The 19765-nt window shown below is 43.4% G+C and overlaps 1 long non-coding RNA gene across 1 annotated transcript; it reads left to right on the top strand.

Moving 5' to 3' along the window:
- Positions 1-10190: 10190 nt before the first annotated feature.
- Positions 10191-15884, top strand: LOC144139599 (uncharacterized). Its single transcript, XR_013316291.1, has 3 exons — positions 10191-10490; positions 12365-12584; positions 15774-15884. It is a non-coding gene; the product is annotated as an uncharacterized LOC144139599 (long non-coding RNA).
- Positions 15885-19765: the final 3881 nt, after the last annotated feature.

Genomic DNA, 19765 nt, shown 5'->3' with positions numbered 1-19765 from the left:
ACCTCTCAAATAATCTAATAAGTGTCACGATCGAGCTGTTCCCTGAACCAACTCAAGCCAAAAAGGCACACCAACACTGCTTCATGTGCCTACGTCACGATCGGCAAAATTGGTGCCTGCTGCCTACAACATGGCATTCAAGTGGGGTCGTCTCCCAAGGGTACACAGGCGCTTCAAAATCTTTTGTAGACCCAAACATCCAAGTAATTCCCTTATTTCAACTCACAGCCGAGCCATTTCAACGATGGTGGTGGCATGGGCCAAAAGAGGACAATCTATGGAGTGGACGGCCTGTCCAGTGGGCAGCCAAGTGAACCTGGCTATGCCCAGTGCTCAGACGAAAGGACTTCCCGACGCATTAATGACACCTTCTTAGCATTGTAATCCAATGGGGAGGCACGGGGACATCTTCTAGTGTGGGGGATACCCAAAGTGTTTGGAAGTATAGGCCCTAATTTTTCAAACCAAAATCCCCAGAAGTAGCCTGGGAACTTTGTAGTGAGAATTCGGTATCCACACCTGGCCCTGCAGTCAACACGTAAATACCTATGTAAAGTTCATTCGTATTCAACCAGCTTTGAGCGCCTTACCAGCTTTTCTAAGTCGGTAGCTACACTCCCAATAATCAACATCGAACGAAATGTGTTTCCACAAGTCGCACAATGCCTTAGTCTTTCACCACCACAGCATATGACAATGGTAGGTCAAGGCACGTCGACATTTTGCATTGCAACTGACTTTGCGAGTCTCGTCCTCCTTATTTCCTGCACGTTCAGTCATATCCTTGCAAAATACCTATACACTATTTTCTAACCATGGGACAAGCTAACGTAAGGATGTAGTCTAAATAACAGACCCAGTTCTTTTTTTCCTCCTATAAGCATTCAGCAATAGCACACAAGGCTCTTTGTTTACACGAAATCTGCACAGAAGATTTACATGCGACAGTTCATGAAAAGGAAAGAGCAGATTAAAAACACACTGGTGGCATTTGGCTCTGCTCCCAGTATGCTCTCAGTATGCTCCCAGTCATAATGCAACCCAAATGTTTAACTTGTCTATTATAGCAGGCTGTGCAGGTGCATGTGTGATGTAAGCTTAGAATAAGCAATAATCTGTCTATAGACATTGCAAGCTCTTTCTGCCACAACTAAATCCCCCTCCTGGAACAGGGGGGATTAAAAGAAATGAGAACGGAACGCACAGCCACGGACGCATGCTGCACCATCTGGCTGCAAAGTCAATAAGCTGCGCACATGTGCACTTCTTCGAGAACGTCTGAGAGTGTGGCCTGCATTTATGGGAAATGCTTCATCAAGAAGCAACGCCGGTCGTTTCTTTTGAGGTACATTTCACACTGCGTCACCACTGAGCAGGATGATCGTTGAAGGACGTCATGCTGGCTGCAATCAGTCTGCTTTACGCTTCGCTCCTGAATGTAGTAAATAACAGGCTGCTCAGTGGTGGCAGAACATAAAAAGACGCCACAAAATAAATGACCAACTGCCGCTTCTTTATCAAGCATTTCCCGTAGCAGTAGACGACTCTGACACGCTCTGAAAGAACTACGCATGCGTGCAGTTTACTGACAGTGCAGCCAGACAGTGCGGCATGCATCAGAGGCTGTGTCCTTCACTGTTGGTATTTCTTTTAATCCCCCTTGTGCTTGCCACGGTGGAATAACGGCCAAGGCACTGTGGTGCTGTGCACAAAATTGCAAGCTTAATTCCAGCCTCTCGCGGCTGTACCTGTGTTGCATGCAAAATATAAAAAAATGCTTTGTGGGTGTCCATTCTGATGTCCAATTTTGATGTCCATTCAACAACCCCAGGCAGTACAAAATATTTTGTAGCCCTTTATTACATAACACATAGCTGAGGAGAATTCCACTGTCTCACACCACAAAATTACTGCTAGCAACCCTTAAATTGGTAGATTCATTTAGCTTCGCTCTATTTTTCACCCCCAGAAGGATTCAACCATCCTCATCAAAACTATTTGAAGGAGAGAGATTATGAGTGTGGTGAGGAGGCCTCACTGAAGAATGCGGTCCCAATACAGTGCGATGAAGTCTGTGTGAATGTGTGCTCGGGCAGGCGAGTGCATGCATAAGTGGCTGAGTATACATATGTCAAACCAGCATTTGTGTTAGGACACGTTTTTTCTTTAAAAGAAGAAAAGAAGTTATTTTTATGCCGATCTCTCATTAGCAAAACGTATTATTGCATGTTTAAAAACGCACTTTTCGAGAAATGCGTCGATTTCTGCTTAGTTTTAAAGAGAAAATTTTCGATTTTTGCTCATTTCAAGGAAATAATCGGCATCTACTTCGTCGGGAGAAACAAGAATGCATTGCGGAGAGCGTGCGCATGACATCGGCCACCGTGCACGCAGACCGATAATCAAACATCCGTACCAATTGTTTCGGCTTCAGGAAATTAAATTGGGACTCACCATGTCCGACGGGACTGGTTGACAGACGTCCTCATTCTGCAGATCTTCATCGCTGAAGGAATCATCGTCTTCGGAAGAAGAGTCTCCGTCGAAGTCGCTGGAATCCTCTGTTTCTTCTTCGCTTTGGCTTGCTTCGTTGCCTGTTTCTTCAAGCTCTGCAAATGACTCTTGCTCACTGCAGCTGCGTCCGTCAGCCCTTTGATATGAACCAGCAGTGCTAGAGGACGCTGACGCTTCGCTGCCTTGAGGCACACCGACACCTCCCCCTCCCACGCTTTCTTCGAGTTCATGGATCACTGGAGAATCATTTGCAGATGCTACTGCTAGTGCTGTTGCTGCATTTTTGAAGCGGTACTTCGACCGCAGCGGAACATCGCACGCTGGGTCAACCAAATACCGACCGTACTTCCGCTTGTACGGCATCTTAAGGCGATCGCCGCCTAATCAGCGAAATATATATCACGTATTTGCGTTTTTGGTTTTCTGGACGCAGATGACAAGTTCACTGTTTTGTTCTGCCCTTATCAACGCCGCCCTCAACACCACACACGCCAACGAACCAAGAAAGGCCCTTTCCGCGCTTGTAGCTTTCAGGATATGTTATACGCATAGAGAGAATATACCAGCTAAAACATCCTAAATAGCTAGACAAATTTTAAAAGCCCCCCCAAGTATCAAATGGGTTGATGTTTTTATGGTATGTAGCGACAGCTACAGCTCTTGTTTTTCGAACGTAAGGAAACAACACTAAAAATGGGACGGGGTAAGGTAGCGAGAAACTCTATGGGTTGAAGTGACAACACACAGCTGTGTGTGTGTACACTGTTTTCTCGCGTTCAAATGCTGCACCAACCTGCAGTCGATTCGTTCCCCACCATGAGTCTTATTTTTCTTTTTATACGCTTTACGAACAATTTTCCCGTCGCGTGCGTCGGTGTTTTGTCTCAGCACAAAGATTGTGCTCACGGTGTTTTCGTTATGCACTGCACACAAACCAATTCTCATCGCAAATAATTAACTTTGTGTTATTAGAGGCTTTTGTCTCAACAAAACTGTGGTCGTACACGTAACTTAGAGCAACGCACCCGCGCTTTTATGCCGCTTTTGTGGTACTTCTGGGATAATGGGCCATTCCCGTAACATCATTATTTGTTCCTGTAATAATTTGGGCAAAACGTTTTGGGAATAAAATAAAAGAGCCCAGCCAACGCCGAAGATATTTGTCGATTAACATCAAGTACGTGTACGGCTGTGCCTAGCTACGCAGAGCACTAAACGCTTTAAAGAAACAAAACCAACAAAACTACGCATTTCCAGTTAGATTATTGTTCTTTACTGCCAGGTAATCAACCCAGCGGTGTTGCCCAGGCGTAAAGCCACGATTTTCTTTTCCATGGGGGGGGGGGGCTAAGGTGTCATACGCTCTCACTAATAGATTAATTGCCGTCCAGGCGGTTTTATTGTTGTTGTTGATCCTGATAATTATTGGCGCATACCCAATCAGGGGATCGGCCAATCAACAGAGGATGGTAAAAATGAATTATCTTTCCTAGGCGGTTTTATGCGCTCCAACCTTTCTCCTTTTTCTTTTCGCAAACGTACTTCTAGAAACCACAGTGCGTTTTCTTTCGGGGTCCGAGTTTTTTTTTTTTTCCACAAAGGTTGGCCCTGGCTTTTCCAACATTTTTTTTAAGTAACAACTTTCTAGCATTCTACATAATGTAGTAATTAAGGCTATTATTAGTTTGGTTTGGCAAGAGAATCATGCGCTCTGCGTAGCACTCGAGATGCAAGCGCCTTCAGGCGTGATACAATCTACATCGTGCGACTACCCCTCACCGGAACAGCAAAACTTTAATGAAAATAATGTGTCAGTCACAAGTTATAAAAATAACAGAAACATGGTAAATTGCGAATTTCATAACGATTACTATCGGCAGACGGTACGTGTATATACTGGCAAATGGTTCAGTGAGCTTGGCAATTTGGACCACTCAAGCCAGTTTTTTGATAACGCACATCTTTAATGGTCTCTCTCTCTTTTTTTTTGTACGTGTAACACAACATGGTTGCAACATGTTTCACGGTGTTTGCGCATTTTATATTCACCTACTCTGGTTTAGCTACTCGCTTATTGGTAGCGTTTGTGTCCCATTGTGCATGCGAGTTTGGTTTTAAAGCACTCCCTAATTTCCAGCGCCAATTTTTCTATGGTCTTTCATGTGTACCCTCATCTACCCTTTCATTTCCAGGTGGACAAACACGTACAATGCAGCAGCAAACACTACTTGTAAGAAATACACTTCAAGTTGCTCGTCGCAACCTGTGAAGTGTGTACAATCCACGCCCAATACGTATTTACTAAGTAAGCAGGGAATAAGCAGCAGCAGCAGTAGCAGCAAGTTATGCCGACGGCAGTAACTGAGCGTGTTGGCTTCCTCCCATTCAGACGTAATACATATAACATAATACAAAGGTTCATACAGAGCGGGGCTTTTGCTACGGGCACCCCGTCTATTCTGCATGAAAAGATATGCGACCGTTAGTGAATTTGTTGAGTGTTGTCAGTTATTTTCCCACGAAATCAATTTAGTGCATTCTCCAGAACCTATTTCTCTAACGCAGCAGCGTCAGCAGGGTTAGAGTGAACTAGAAGGTTGTTCCAAAAAGGAACAAGGCAGACATTTTTAACACTAGACCCCTTTGTGCTCCCAGATTGAAGATTGAGCATTGAGCCATTGAGCAGAAAAACAGACACTTTGCATCTTTTTTTGTCAACTCTGTTGCAGCACTAAATGTAATGTCACACAAAGAATAAAAAAAACAAAATAAAAAAATCTGCAAATTTTTAAATTTTAGAAATGGACAGCATGCTGTCCATTTAGCAATGTTGTAAGCAACGTTGTAAACCGTAGCCGCAGTCAATCCAATCGTGCAAGAACGGCGCCATATTCATTACGCCTTGAGGTTGCCGCTGTGGTTGCCGCGCGTTACCGGCGTTACTTAAGAGATCAGGGCTATGGCGCCTACCAAGAATGCCACGCACGTGTTGGTGAAGTGGACCCTGGAGGAGAAATGGGATGTATATCCCATTAGGTATCTGGTGGATACCAAGGTGGGGTACCGATTACTCACCAAGCCGTCCGCAATTCACGACCTGCGTGGGTCGGTGTTTTTTTTCAAATGGAGTGACGCTCACCAACCAGCACCGGCCGAGCTGCTCGATGCAGGTAAGAATCTATACAAGTACAGTGACCTTTCAGACTTTTGTCACTTTTTTTTTTGCTTAATCTCGCGTTTTTTTTCTTTTTAACAGGGCAGCCTCGCAAGCTCGAAGAGCAGCGCACTAAGTTGGTGGCCGCAGCCGCCGCAGCCAAGGCCACGTGCGCTACACCACGGTCGGACGACTCCGAGTCGATGGAGGAACCACCGAGCCCAGTCGCCTCGTCCCCAAGTCCCAGCAAGGTTTGTATAGCGAATTGAGACCCGTGCTTGGCATGACCACCTGGTGATACCGGCTGGCGCCTCGTAGTAGGCGTTGTGAAATCTCTCTCCCTACCTGAGACTTAATTCCGCAGCTGTTGTTCTCGCGAGACCGGCTGCCGCCGCCACGACCGTCCGCCTCGCGGCCCGAAGACAAGCGTCGTGAAATGCGTGCCATACTTCTGAAGCTCGCCAACAAAGTCACGCGTCGTGAAATAGCCGTACTCGCTCGCCAACGCGCCCCGACAGCGTACGCATCGACCGGGTGCTACCGGGTGGTCAAGAGATCAGGACGCAGGAGGTGTAGTTAAACAGATGAGAATTTACGAACTGGAGGGGGGAGAAATTAGTGCCCTTCCACTCTGTGAACAAGGATGACCTGCGGAGCTGGACGAACGGAACAAAACACGTTTTTCTTAAGTTGCGATGGAGCATATTTCCTAGCCAATTAGCTAAATGAACCTCTGGCAGATCCAAGCTTTGCTCTTGCAGATAAACATGGAACTGCCTGTGTCTCTCCCGCGTCGTAAGCATATGACTGTTTGTGTTAGGCCGGGTTTAGACTGCTGTCGCAACTGTCGTAATGACTTTAAAGAATGACGTCATTTCATGTCTCAGCCAACCGAACTGCATGACATGTCATTTTTTTACGTCCATCGATCACGATATGGGTTTTGCGTCGGTAATCTCTCACACTACCTTTTCCTCACACGTTTCATGTGTCGCCACCAAGAAGCGCCATCCCCTTGACACTTTCCCGAGACGCTGTTCCATTCTCAGCTAATCTAAACGACGTGACGTTTGCGCGGGAGGTTCAAACAGCATGCTCGCTGCTCCCTTGTGCGGGGCTAAGACGAACCACGTGACATTTGCGCGGGAGGTTCAAACACGATTTGCAACATGCTGGCCGGCCGCGGTGCCGCACTGTGAGGTAGCAGCAGAGTAGCGCACGCCACCGTACGTTCGGTGATCACGCGAACACTTCCTGAGACTCAGCAGAAATGCACCGTGACAGAGAAATCCGCAGCTCGTGCTGCGCACAAATTTCATATTAGGGAGTAGCAATCGTCAGTGCATTTTTTACGTCCATCCGTGCTTCCGCTTATTTTTCGCTATCATCTGATAACCGCATACCGCCGTTGGCTGCCGACTGCCCAACTTGCCAAAGCGGCATCGGTGGAGGAGAGGGGGAGAATAGTTGGGAAAGAGGTGCCAGCAGTGATGAGGAGGAGCCCAAAGCAGCGCCGAGTGAATCGATGACACCAGAATGAAAACTGGGGGGGTTAGACATATACTTCGTTGCAGTAATATGCAAGGGCAGGAAACACTTAGAGAGTATACCGGCTACCTACTTTTGCAAGCCTACGGGTACTTGGGTGTATGTCAAAGATTTGCCATTCCACCCCCAAAGCAAACAAAATTGTCATTGTTTCCATGCTTCAACTTGTTTTATGGCAGTCTACTTTTGGTGAGCTGGTGTGCAGACTGTGCCATACATTGTTCTGGTCAGCATCTGGCGGGATACAGTTTTCAGGGGTAATTTTATATACAGAGGTAGTAAATGTGTGGTATCTTTTGGCGTGATGTGAACAACTTGACCTTTTCATGTGGGCAGCTTTTCAGCCACCAATTGCTGAAAAACACTTTTACAGTGCGCATGCTGTTCGCTAATTATGCTAATTGTTATATCTTTGGCTACAGTCAGTAGTTTAAGTGAAAGCAATTAGCTGTAGAAGTGGGGTTATATAACCTTCACTTTATGTAATTGCATTGGTTTACATTATGTGAAGTGCATCATAGCACTATTTTTTGTATGTTTACATGTTACTTTCATATGTAAACATTGAGATTTTGCTGTGGTTGTTTCTAATTCATGCCTTCGGTGTTGAAAAATTGCAAATGCAGTTGTGCTCGAACTGTGCATCGCTACAAGAAGAGGTGGAAAAGCTGAAGCAGCGTAATGAAGAACTGGAAAACCTTCATGGTATGTCCTTTTTTGCATTTTAGTTGCGTTGCATGTTAGTGTACTTGTGCAAGGGCCTTGTTGTCCATGTCATGTAAAATTTGGCTTAAAATGTCGTGCCCCTCATTACCCCTTCTGGGCGTGGGCAGTTGAGTTACCTTGGGATGCAGTATATTTGGCAATCCACATCTACTTCAATCCACATCTACTTCAAGCAAGTTTACCCCCATATTCAGAAAGCAAACTTAACTTACACCATACGGCAGCCTTTTCGAAAGGTTGGAAAGGACCAGAATAAAAAAAGACCAAATTGGTCTCAGAAACCTTCCTTTAAGACACCCTTCTCGCAGAAAGTTAGGCACCTGGAAACAAGGCTAATGTGCGACATGCCAGTCCACATGCGGCATGTGGGTGGGAGTTGACTTTTGCACCAGTAGGGAAGGCCGTCTCAGTGGCAGCGGTTTTGAAGCACCCAAATTAGCCTGCTCCATCAGTATGCCCTGTCCGTACCCCGGTAGAGAAATTGAAGGGTAACATCGTGGCAGATACTTGATCAGCACTTGCACTGGTAGCGCGGTTCATTGCTCATTTTTTCTCTACACTATCACTCGCTTTCTCGTATGTGTAACTGTTTTCAGCCATATGTTGTCTTCTGGCGAGCGACGGCAAACTGTAGCTATGCCTGCCTGTGTCGTTTTGTGTGCGGAGGCAGTGCGGTGGTGCTGGCACTCACGTGCTGTCCAGGCATGTGGGTCGGTTTTGCGTGCAGGGAACGCTTCATTCTTTTCAGCTTTATCAGTGTCTCGCACACAATGCATGCAATCTACAAACTCAGATAAGCTATCGTAGTCTGCATTGTTGGTTGAGAAAAGGGCATGTTTAAGGTGAATCAGGAGCTACCTCAGGTAGAGCTTACTTTTTGGACTGAAATCTCAGGAAGAGCTTTGATTCTGGCATGTTGGTATTGCATGATTGTAATTATAACGCATAAAAAAACACTGAAGGACAATACAGGGAAACATTGGTCCCGAATGTGTAATCTCATGTGTACCTCTTCACTTGTCTTTTAGTCTTGTATATTCATGCCTGATCAACAAAAATTTAGTTGGAAGTTAGCGCTTATCCCCGTCTTGTTTTTTTTTTTTTTAACTCTGTAAGGTGCCAAACAGTGTCGGAAGGAAAAGGTTGTTCTTCGGTTAGGTTTGTGTATGCATGGGTTAGACACAGAATTATGAAAAGGTGGTTTTATTGTTTGTCTGGTTTATTGAATACTAAGTGACAACCATATTTTACCGCCTACATCTTTCATAGACAAAAAATGAGCCTGTTATGTCACTACAGGCCTTGTTTTAAATAGTAATAGACAGGCTGCTGCTGCACATTTTTTCGGGCTGTAAGAAGCATTCAAAAGTTTCAGCGGTAGTAAGCACGTTGCATTGGAAACCTGTTGATTTCATGCTGGAGAACTAGTACAGTGGAACCCCGATGTGTTGTATCACGGGGGTTGTCGTGCGACCGGGGTGCGGGTAAATGCCGGCCTAGTAGACGGTCTCACGCGACAGGTGGGCTCAGGACTTATTTAAACTAGTACATTCAGCACATTGTCGCACGATTTGCGTTCCTTTCGCTGAAACCTCGTTTAAACAAAACATTGGCTTCAATGCACGCTGTGAAGGTGGTTGGAAAGCAAAGCTTTCCAACCACCTGGTTAGGTGGTTGGACACCCACAATTTCCCGTGCGACGCCACTTGAATTGACACGTGGCTCTACAAAGAGTGAAACCAAAGATTCTGCCAGCCGTTACATGGAATTCGCGGGGCGGCATCGGGAACGCAGCAGCAGCGTCAGCGAAAAATGTCGGTTTATCTGTGCCACGGTCCGTCGTATGAAGCGGGTAGTCGCAAGTCCAGGGGACGTATCAGCGGGGTTTCACTGTATCCATGCTTTATTCTTTGTGTATGAATGTAGTTCTTACTATGGTAATTTTATAAATGGAGCATAATCCTATCAGCCTCCAATATTTGTGTTCAAAGGCTGGGGAAATAATAAAAAAGCATAACCATAAAGCAGTTAGTTCCTTGGGATTTATCACCACTGAAACCTAATCGAAGTTTCTCAGTTAATATGCAATTGGGTCAACGACAGCAAGTGTCAGCATTTTCCATCAGTGGTTTTATTCTCGGAGGTTTGTGTTGTTTGAAAATTTTGTTTTAACCATGGAAAGAATTTGATAAAGTAAGCTTAATCCCTGAAATGCACGAGTGTAGTCATGCCTCTAGCTTTCAAGTTGTGGAAAGTTTGCGGCATTACAAGTGAGTAAGATAAGTGGCGCTAAATGAATTGTGGTGTTGGTTGTGTACACTGTATGGAGAAGTTTCAAGGGGGAAAGATCCCTTTATCCTGCTCTAGGCAAACCATCATCTGTCTCTCGATAAGGCATGTAGCTGACTCATGTCGATGACATTTACGTTTCCTTTGTGTATTTATAAATGGTCATGAATTTGCAGAGGCCTCCAAGCTGCTGAAGCAAGCCAGAAAGATTCTGTTTGGAGCAGAAGAAGGTGTGCCCAACGTGCGAGCTTGCCCCAAGGTAATTTCCTCTTGTGTACCTGCATGTTTGAGCTTTGCTAGTGGTGACAATTTTGTGACCATGACGGTGCCAACCTGATGTGGAATTTGGTATTTATAATACCGTATTTACTCGCGTAATGAACCCACTTTTTTTTTTCAGAAAATTTTTTCAGATTTTTTAAAAGTTGAAATTCCACACAATAAAGTTGCCAAGAGAAGCGCGGCAGAGCCTTACCATTTCCGTAAAAACACCTGGGTGATTATGTAATGGAATTTTTTTTATTCTGAACATGCCAGTGTCCCCCTACTCGCCGTGGAGCTGTCCTCCTCACTGAAGTCGCTTGCGGCTTCAGATTCATAGTTGGCCCACAGCGCGCAGTCTTCCGTGCCGTCAAGGCACTCCGAAACTTCTTTTCTCACACCTGAAACTTCCCTTTTTTGGGCCCACGAAGCACACGACGATCCTTGTTCACTGACCAAAAACTTTGTTTTCGCCCATAGCATACACGCAGTGGGTCAACACTCAAATGCTGTCCAGCCGCGCGGTTTCCATGTGCATCAACGCATGCTCCACCACCTTCAGTTTAAAACCGTCTGTGCAGCTCATGTACTGGCCCATCGTACGGCGCGCACCAGGAGCACAAAAAAAGGTCGGAACACAGCTGAACAACAACGCCATGGATCGTCATGGCGAAGTCGCGGAACAGCAAGAGCAGGGGGGTTTCGCCACATCCAACGACAGAGTTTCGCCACATCCAACGAATGCAAATTGTTTAAAATGCAGGTTTTGTGGGAATATCTTTGACATTTCATCAGTAGGAGAGTCAGCGATAAAAAGCCATGACACATGAAGACAGGAGGTAGTAGATCCTTAGAAGTACCTGGTGCTGTGCATCAGCAACCGTTCCGTCCATGCCATCCCAGTACAGTCATTACGTGGAAGTGCATGAATTGGTGACAGATTTTGTGGGTGTTAAAGGTGACCTCTTCAATGAAATGTTACCAGACAGCAAAGTGGCGAAGGCCTTCTGTCATAGAGAGGCAGTGCACTAACACAGCATGATGTTCTTTGGCCCCTTTTCATTTAATTTCTTTCATTTGCGCTACGAGAGATAGAGAGAAATGTGGCATTGTTTGGTTGGTCTTCAAATGATTACTTACATCGAAGCAAGTAGATATTCCAAAATCTGAAACCTCAGTTCAAAAGATCGTCGAGAAGGGACTAGCAACATGAGAAAGATAAAGGCAGAGCTTGCAGCAACAGTTACCGATTAATATTTTCAGCTGATACCTTTGCTGACAAAGTAAGATGAGAGCAACATTACGTACGTTTGAACACGGTACAATTGAATTAAATAGCCTGAAAAAAACAGCAAGAAAAAAAACCCCCTCTAAACAGCACCCAAGAAAAATAAAGCTGGGGGAGCTTTCATGAACTCGTTAGCACCTACCTAAATTTCGTGCGCTAATGTTCTTAGGTATTGCACAATAAGAAACTTTTGCATTGTGTTGAAAACATAATCTCAGATTATTTCAAGGACACATTAAATGTGGTCATTCGAAGTCCTTAAGCCCTTGAATATTTTATTTTGGAGCCTGTACGAACCCTTAATATGATGGGCGGCGAACACAGCAGCTAAGTGTCTTGGCCTGCAATCAGTGTTGAGCTTTTTGTTTCTCATTAGAGCATGCATTGCACTGGCTCTCACTGTGTGAGTGCAGCAAACAGTGCCTGGTAGCAGTTTTGTTTTGAAGTGGCAGCTGTTGCTGTTCACCATATGTGGGATGTGCACCTCTACCTCGTAATTTTTAGTACTGTTTGTGAAGAGAACTGGGCTTGACGACACAACAGGGCTATTGACAAAACTGCTGAATGCTTCTTTTTTTTGTCAGATTGACATTGGATTGGGCGTGTTGGTAGAGGAACCAGGACTGGTGGCCTTGAAGGAGTGCTGTCCCGGGGCTCCTGCAAAGTTCGCGAGGGGCCTGCTGAGGCAGCTCTTCACGAAAGAGGAACTCCGGGGCAAGTCCCTCTATGGACGCAAGTCCAATGCGCACCCTGGCTGTGCGCAGAGAGAGGGCCTTGACCCGGTCAAGGTGAAAGCCATCATTGGTAGGTAGCTTTTCCACTTTTGGTAGTACATGTACCCTATTATCTTTGATATCCTATATATGGATATATGGGTAATCACAATGAGTTGATTCAGTCTTCAGTTGATGTGTGGGGGAAATCAACCATTTAGAGCCCACATTGTGGTCGACATATGTGATGCAGTGAATGAGTTTTGGTGTTTTATAAGCAGACTAGGTGTGAATTTCAGTCTATTCTTCAAAACAAATGGTACCAAGACTGAACATCTTTGCGTATGAGATCTGAGTACAGGGTTGCTAACCCTGCCACACAGCACACAACTGGCACAGCACATCACAAAGCTCCCCGCTATCTGTGCTGTTCTGATATTTTGGTAGTTCTGTGCTGTTCTGATATTGGTCATAGACATCGCTGGAAAGTGGCTGGGGAGTCGCCACTAGTTAATGTTTTCCTTAGTATCTCCATTATTTGTTTGAATTTTGAGGTGTAGTTGGTATCGTTATTGGGACGAAGCTGCAGTCTTTTTAATGGATCAAATTTGTATTATGGCAAAAGCCTGTCATTCTGCGAAAAAGTGTTGTCGCCGTAGTTGTCCGGTCAAAAAAATGGTTGCCGCTGTAAAGAGTAGATAAATAAATGTGAGTGATTCGATGGAGTTTGAACCTGGGTCACCACGGCACCAGTTCCGTGCGCTACTACTGCGCCATCTCTGCACGTTGCCAGCGGTGGAACAAAAGTTGATGGTCATTTCTGGAGCAACGATGACAAGTTTTGTTGTTGTTGCTCCACCGTGCGCCAACGTACAGAGATAGCGCTGTGGTCTGGCCAGGAGTCGAGAGCTTGAAGGAGCCAATGTGGTTGCTTCACATAAATCGCAAAACTATGAAACGTAAAAGTTGTAAAGTTCGTGTCGCGTAACACCTGAGCGTGATGTCATGTGAGTATAATAGGTGTACAACAACCACAAAAAGCCCCAATTCTAGGGAAGCCGTTGCGTGTGCCAGTCTGCTCTCTGGTGTAATCGAAAGCGACAAAACGAAATAGACAAGACGCAAGCATGGTGTCTCAGAAAAGAAGCTGGTCAAAGTAATCTGCGCCAAGGGACAAAGAAACCAAAGCGAAGATGTGCAAATACAATTTAGCGGTAATGAATCTAATAACTGTGCCCAGGTTTTCGCCTTGAAAGCGCACGAGTTCCTTGAGGAATTTTATTGTCTTTATGACCGCTTTAAAGCAGCCATGAAGACAAAATGCAAGTTTGGGTTATTCGAAAGATCTCGTGTTTTATAGTGCCTCCAGTGCTCGTCCGAATGCAAATGATGCTTTATTCACTGAGAAATGAATTAATTGAAGGTAAAATTTTGATTTTCCTGCTAAATCGTGTGTTTTCGTGGTCTGCATTGACATCACTGGAACCGACCGCTCTGGAGACAATTGGGAAGTTTACCGTTAGTGAACCTAGATGGCACCAGCATACCGTGGCAAGCCGTTTGCTGCCTTTGGTTTGTTTTTGACCCTATTTAAACCTGGGTTGTTTTTGTTTAGGGAGACAATCGTTTCGTGAAACACTGTGCTCGCTCAACAAATATGGTCACGTAAGAAAACGTTGCTTGCGTCAATCGGCCAGTGTCGTCTGAGACAACCCGAAAGCCCCGCAGTCCTGTGCAGCTAAACCAAGCATAGTGCGTGCAGTACCAACAGCAGTATGCATCGGTCCTTCTATGTTTACGTATGCTTTCGTAACTTCCACTGTTCGTCCCACCATTCTTAAGGCTTGAAAAAGAATGTGCCCTGAAGTTAAGCGCAAATCGCTCGTTCGGCAAGCTTATAAGCTCTGCCTATTTTGCTTTTGCCGGCCTCCGCCAATCGCAGAACTGGCTGGTATGACATCATAGGTTCTGTTGCGGGAAATGAGCTAGTGGATCGCATGGTCATTCCCTTTTTTCCTAATTATGTAGCTTATTTGAACGAAGTTTGTTAAAAGTGGTCTCAGTATGATTCTAATGAGGCAATCTTTTGAATGAACCAAACTTGTGTTTTCTCTTCATGGCTCCTTTAAGGTGCTTTCACATAGCATTTTAATAGCAGTTCAGGTACAATAGGCTGTTGTAATAATTTAATTCCACTGCTTTTTCATTATTGTTATAAGGGGACTGCAGTCTAGCTCATTACAAAAAAGATTCATTCATACCTCGTGTAGCATGGAGAATAAATTTACTCTACTATAAGGTGAACGTTGATGAGCCTTTGCACTTTTTGTGCATTGTTTTTTATTTTGCGAGCAATTTTGTTTTAGCCACATTTGTTGTCATCAAGTTGTTTGCAATGTGGAATACCATTAAATACTACATACTTTCTTGCTCCTCTATTGCAAATGCTTTGCCTGGCCCATTTTTTCTTAAAACCTTGAAGTGCTTCAACTTGTGGTTTTACATAGAAAATGCTCTTGGCGAAGCATTGTGCTTTGTTCAGCAGCAAATTCGTGTTGTAGTTTCACAGATGCTCCTTAATGTGGGTACACCGTTCATTGCCAGTGAAATGATACAACACAGGGAGAGGTGGTAGGCCGTTTTTGCAATGGTGTTTGCAGAGCAAAAATCCGCATTATGCTGAGGCTCGTGCTGTGGTGCCATTTGCTTGTAACCAATATCTTGGTGAGAATGGTACAGTTTGCCTGTAATGGGTCTCACTAAACCTGTTCCCCTGACTCAAGGCAGCTGACAGGGAGAAGTGTTGTCACCCACCCATTTAACCTTCTTTGGCCAATTCTGCTTTTGTTAGTCAGATGTGGGCAAAACCTGTAAACTTTTAAATTCCTCTTGGAGGAATACTTCTAGAGAGTGACGAATTTTGAGTTACCCAGTTCAAAAGAAAAGTGCTAGCCGGTTTTTGTGTACTTTAGTCTCATTATGCTCCATTATTATTTTCTCTGTGTAACATCGGAGCGAGCTAACCTTCCCTTCTATGGAGGAGGGAGCACTTGTGCGAGCAGCCGCCAGCTGCGGGAAAGGAGGAGGTGGCAGGGGGATTTCGGCGAATGATGACGACGCACAAGTCGGCCATAGAAAGCTTCACTTTAAAAACTGTTGTTGCATATTGCTAGGCTCAGAAATGCAGCACTAGATAACCACGAATTTAATGCCGCAATTCTATGTTCAAGTGCATGCCAAGTTTCTCTGTATTCATTCTCTGAATTCGTTTGTTTTGCAGCATACACAAGCACGGAGTTCAAAGTGGACCCGATCAGGCTTAAGGCAAGCCTTTCGTCCCTCCTTTCGCGGGAATTGAAGTGAGGCGGCTAAAAGTACCGCTAACAAAAATAAAGCCTATGTAACTGAAAAACAGCAGCCATGTGACGTTTGTTTGCATGTTTTATCACAGATGAAATGCACACATTCATTTTTACGTTTCTTCCCACACACGAATGAAACAGTCCCCTGTACAGATTTATTAGCTTCAAAGTTTGGTTTATGTTACTTTACTGAGTGTCAATAAGTACTCGATGAAAATTCTTTTAAAACTCAATAAAATGTGCAGAGTATATATTCAATTTAAACTGTATAGGGAACTTTTATAGAAACTTAATAGAGTTAGTCTATCAAGTTTCAATAAGTACTCGATAGAAAAAGTCTTTTGAAACTCAATAAAAAGTTTTATGCATATTCATTTTAAACTCTATAGGGAACTTTTATAGAAACTTAATAGAGTTAATCTATCGAGTTTCAATAAGTACTCGATAGAAAAAGTCTTTTGAAACTCCATAAAAAGTTTTATGCATATTCATTTTAAACTCTATAGGGAACTTTAATAGAAACTTAATAGAGTTAATCTATTGAGTTTCAATAAGTACTCGATAGAAAAAGTCTTTTGAACCTCAATAAAAAGTTTTATACATATTCATTTTAAACTCTATAGGGAACTTTAATAGAAACTTAATAGATCTAGTCTATCAAGTTTCAATAAGTACTCGATAGAAAAAGTCTATTGAACCTCTTCGTCCCATTTCAATAGGAACGCGGTGGCCAAATAACTTTTGAAACTCTATAGGCAGAGTCAATAGAAACTTAAAAAGAAATCGTTAAGTTCTTTCGACAAAACTCAATAAACTTTCAAAACCACCGCGATAAAAATATTTGTAAGGGCAACGAGTTTTGTCCTAATTACACCCTTCCCTCACTTCTTGCAAGCAGGCCTTCAGAACTTTGGGAAACTGTTAGGCCTTGTGAAAAGAAAAACAGTTAGCTTACAAATTTAGACTGGAGCTGTTTCGCTATGAAGACTGTTCTATTGTTTAAATTGATTTTTTCGTTACTTCCTCTTCGAATTGTTCTGTTTCTGCATTGCCACAAATGCCTAGTCGGGATTTTATACCGATGTATGCAGTGACCATTGACGCTGTCGCAGTGCAACCTTTAATTCATAATCTTAAGTTGTCTTCTTGTTCTCATGTGGATGAAATTAACCCAAAGTGCCTAAAAATGCTGAAGTGTTATCAGTTTAGTTGTTCTTGATTTTTTGGCAATCTACTTAGTGTACTACTTTGCCGCTTGACTGGAAAGTGGTAAGGTGGTGCGAAACCTAGCTTCTGTATTCCACTAATGACATAGCATCAGCTCTAGATGGCGGCTCAGTTGTACACTGCATTTTTCTTGACTTTCAAAAAGCTTTCAACACATTACCTCACCGATGACTTCTTCTAAACATTAGTACGTTAAACATCGATCCAAACATGTCTAAGTAGATTGAATGCTTTTTGACTAATCGCACTCAGTTTACAACTGTTGACCGTGGGTCGCCTCTTTTTGAACGAACATCTAACGTCCCACAAGGTTCCGTTCCAGGCTCTTTACTTTTCCTGATATATAATAATGGCCTCGTCGACAGTATCAACTCCTCTATAGAGCTATTTGCAGATTAGTGCGTCCTATCCCGCGATATAAAGAATGACTCCGATAATGTACTCCGACAGGCTGACCTCGAGACTGTCCCAACCTGGTGCAATAAATGGTTCATGATTCAACTCTAACAAAAACGAATTCATCACAACAAGCTGGCGATTTAGTTCTACCACTTGTACTTATACCATTAACTCAATGCCCCTCCAGCATGTCTCTTCATATAAGTACTTCAGTGTTTACATTACCAATGACCTATCTTGGCACACACACGTTGCCTACATCTGCATTATCGCAAATCGAATGCTGGGCCACTTGCGGAGCAACTTTTCTGATCTCCGCTGTTCCTCAAATTTCTACTATACTGGTCACTAACTCGTTCAAACTTGAGTAAGCTTCCGCAGTCTGGGATCCCCTACAGCAGACACTAATCATCACGCGAGAATCCGCTCAAAACCGTTGAGCTTGTTTTATTTGTTCTCATAACTGCCGTACTAGGAGAGTATCCCAAAATAAATATGACCTTGAACTACCAGATTTACCTGTGCAGAGGGAATTAGCGCGACTTTCTCTTTTTCGTAAGATATTCTTTCACAACTCATCAATGAAGTGAGACCTTATTTCCAAACCATCATACCACTCATCACGCATTGATCACCAGGATAAGGTTGCCATTAATTTCTGCCGAATTAAATTATTTTTAGTTATCTTTTTACCCAGAACCTGTGCTGAATGAAACCCCCTAACCTCTTCCATCGTAACCATTCAAGACCCTTCATTATTTAAAAATGTCATTAATCATCCTTTTTTGTAACCATCTACAGTGTTCGTTTTCTGTTGTGTTTTCTTTGCTTGGTTGCTTTTTACAGATCCCCCTCCTTTTGTAGTTTATATCTGTTGTTCTTGTTTTTTGGTTGTTCCTTTTTTTTCCTTTTCTCTATATTCTCTTTTTTGTCCTTTGTGGGATATAAAATACCCTTACTCACCCCCTATGTAACGTCCTCTGGGCATTGAGGGTATTCTACTAAATAAATAAGTAAATAAATAAATAAGTAAGCAAATAACTAACTAAATAAATAAACAAAAAATAAATAAAACCCATATCAGTCCCAAATCAAAAAACTGTTTATAAATTTTTAAACAACTGTCTTTCACATAACCTGCAAAACCCGCAGCAACAGCATCAAAATTGCTATTTAGACTTGGCTAATTGTTGCTATTCTGGATAAAGGGTAAAGTATTATAGGTGCATTTTTGATATCAAACATTCATAGTGCCTGTTTCAGAACACGGTTTCGTAGGCTTGGGTATGTTCATTGGTTACGGAACCTTCCACTACGGAATGTTCCAACGATGGTGATGAAGCAGGAGACCAGAAGGCATGAACAATGGGATAAGATTGCACTCATCTCTTGAGCGTTCACCACCTTTGAAATCAAGCACTGCCTATAAATACTTGCACTCTGTTGATAGCCTTTCAATGAGCCCGAAACATTCACATTCTGCGAGAAGCGCGAAAGTTCGAACTGAAATTAGGCATGCTGATATTTTGTTCTCGGACTGATGACTTCCTTTGTATGAACCATATGCAAAATAGAAACGGCCCCCGGTTTTCAAACAGTCTCACCTAATACTTCCAGTTAAGCCAAATACGCGAAAGACAGCTCGTTTCAAAGCATTCGCTTTGTAGAACTCGTTACATTTAAAAATTAGATGATAACAAAGTCTCGCTGCTTTCCCCTACATTTGAAAAAAAAATTCTGTCTTGTAAAACTGCAGCAAACCTCTTTTCACTTTCAATTCATTTTTTTTATTTCCTGGATGTTTCTCACTACGCTAGTCATATACTAATATTTCGCTAACCATACAGTTCTTTCCTTAATATCTGTGTGTTTAGCGAATTTTCAGTTCCTCTAATAGTGTTGTTTAAACGCTTTTGTTCAACTAGCATTGCATTCCTCCCTTGCTTTCCTAACCTGCCCATTAGTTCACGGTGTATGATTTGGGCTTTCTTAGATAAGGTCAACTGACAGCTTTTACTTCAAGTCTTCCTTCTGTTTAAATCATACCCCTGCACACTTTTATAAAACATTCATTCTGAAGTAAAGGTAAAACCTGAATCCCATAACATGGACCAGGAAAACTGTGTTCTCAATAAAGTACAGAATTACATGGACAAAATGGTTGACACAAATTAATTCCCCAGCGTCCGCTCAGTTACGCATATACTTCCTTTTAAGCCACCGACTGTTCCGCAAGTACGGCTTAGACGCAATATTTTACATGCGGTTAGCACGGAGACTCAGT

Source organism: Haemaphysalis longicornis, unplaced genomic scaffold (genome assembly GCF_048455015.1).
Source record: "Haemaphysalis longicornis isolate Haplotype H1 unplaced genomic scaffold, Haemaphysalis longicornis Haplotype H1 scaffold_5, whole genome shotgun sequence".
NCBI classification, from domain to species: Eukaryota; Metazoa; Arthropoda; class Arachnida; order Ixodida; family Ixodidae; genus Haemaphysalis; species Haemaphysalis longicornis.
This window is presented reverse-complemented; position numbering and strand designations above follow the sequence as displayed.